The sequence below is a fragment of the Limulus polyphemus genome, unplaced genomic scaffold, assembly GCF_000517525.1.
Source record: "Limulus polyphemus unplaced genomic scaffold, Limulus_polyphemus-2.1.2 Scaffold39, whole genome shotgun sequence".
Lineage (NCBI taxonomy): Eukaryota > Metazoa > Arthropoda > Merostomata > Xiphosura > Limulidae > Limulus > Limulus polyphemus.
This window is the reverse complement of record NW_013665649.1, coordinates 956,390-958,715: the sequence shown is the minus strand read 5'-3', so window position 1 is coordinate 958,715 and position 2,326 is coordinate 956,390.

Sequence of the window (2,326 nt, the reverse complement as noted above, 5' to 3'; positions counted from 1 at the left end):
GATATATTACATATCATTTTTGTTTTCACTAAATGTAAAATTGAAAATACAATCTGTGATGTAAATTTTTAATACATCCTTTTACTTGCTATTAGTTGTACCTTGTACCGTGGACTGCACTTTCATCTATTCAAGGCTCATCAGCACAGTTTGAGTCAGCAAACAAAGGAATAGAGTTAAGCCTCTATGTCGCTGATTATATTTTCCCTTTTATCCTTGGTGAAAAGAAAAGTAGCCAGTAATATAATCATTAAACAGTTGATTCGCTGTGTAAGATATAATAATAAATTAGGAGCAAAACCATAATATCAATCACACACCTAAATCAGTTTAGATTAAAAAGGACTCAAAACCCTCATAAATATTCGATACAAAAATTACTTGATTATTCAAATTCGCTCCCTTAAGTTCATGAGAAAACCATGACAAAGATAAGTATGCTCTTCTGCAAACCAATTTAATTAACAAAAAAATTGTTCAATGTGTAGATCTTCTCAAGAAATACGTACTTGTGCGCATTGTTTTATGTACTATTGGATCTTTGCAAAGAGTTCCATGGGAATTTCTACTCATGCCACACGAATTCGTTCTTGCAGGTCTGGCAGTGTAGTTGAGAGTGTGGCACACACCTGCTCCTTGATGTAACAAATAAGATGGTGCTATCCTAAAGATCGTGCAGGCCAGGGCACAGAACTAGCTTTCCGATTAAGTGTCTTGGAGAAACTTCACTTAACCAGTTAGAGACACGTGCAGCAAAATCTGGTGTGCACATTCTCTGGTAAGAGGATAGAAGTAAATCATAAGCAAATTCAGTTACAACTCCTTGTAAATCATCTGAAAAACAAAAATGGTTTCCTATTAATGTCCTGTCATAGAACACTGGTTCAATTACATGGTCACAATAGAGGCCACCCCACACATTAGTAAGCCATTGTACATAGTAGTGTCGGTTGCCAAAACTAATGTGGATTGTCAGATGCCCAATAATGCGCATTATGGATGTTGACCACGCCATCCTATGAAACCTCACAACTAAGAGATGTGACGATCCACAGAACATGGCACAGTACACTAATGCTGAATGTATTAAAATGGTGCTACTTTATGGATAACGCCAACAAATGTTGCAGAAGAAGCAAGAAAGTATTCAGCGACGCCTAGACACATCCACAATTTTATGAATTGTTCGTCGTCTTCAAGAAACAGGCTCTACCAAACCACAACAATGATCAGGTCGGCCACGAGCAGCTACAAATACTTACAATGCTGCAGCAACACTTACTTCAGTTTTATCCTTACTATGTCTACTGTCATCAAGGTCTTGATAAGCAAGACTGTGAGCTACGATTAGATTTTTGTAATTGGCTCCTCATACTGTAGGATGAAGATCCACAGTTTCTATCTCTCATTTTGTGGTTCAACGAAGCATAGAATATTTTATACTACTTTATATGAGACAGTACATGAGGATGATGGCCAGGGTAGAGAAAGGGTATGTAGAAACGTGGAGTAAGCTCCAGAAGTAAGAAAGGGAAGTTCGTAGATGTTAGTTTGCATAATTTTATACTTCCCCTATATTAAAGCGAAATATTTTCGATTTAAAAAATTATGAAAATTTACACGAACCCCTTAAGGGAACAACATTTCTGGGGTAATATTGTTGTACTCTACAACTTTTACATTGACACGTTATACCTCAGACTGATAGTTTCAGAGATATGATTTGACTTAATTTGATTGGACGCTTATATAACGACATCATGTTTGTCCCGCGTGAGACAACGGTAAGTCTACGGTCTTACAACGCAAACATCATGACAGATAACAAATGACCGAAATGTGCCTAAACATCCTACGTCAGCAGATTTTCCGTGTTCTACACCTACTTCACAACAATAGAGAAATTTAGGACTTTGACACATATATATATATAGCTGACTCATACCCACATAAAGGTTAACTTTTATTCTATAAAGTCACGAGATATCCCCTGAAGACATACATAATGTTATAGGATGATAGTATAATAATTTCGACTTTTAAAATATGGTATATTCATTACATTTTTAATATCTGTAAGAAATCATTCAATGATATTTGACATACATTTATATCATCGTCTTGAAATATTTTCTAAATAACGTTGTTTCTACTTTACTATTATTATTATTTTTATTATTGTTAAGCTGTATTTGCTCGTGGTGATAGAGATTCAACTGTATTAGCAAACACAAAATCCGTATTCTCTACACTACTTCGTAGGTTCCATAAATGTTAATATTTAGGTTTGTATTCAATAGCTCTTATGTATCTAAGTGACGGAACA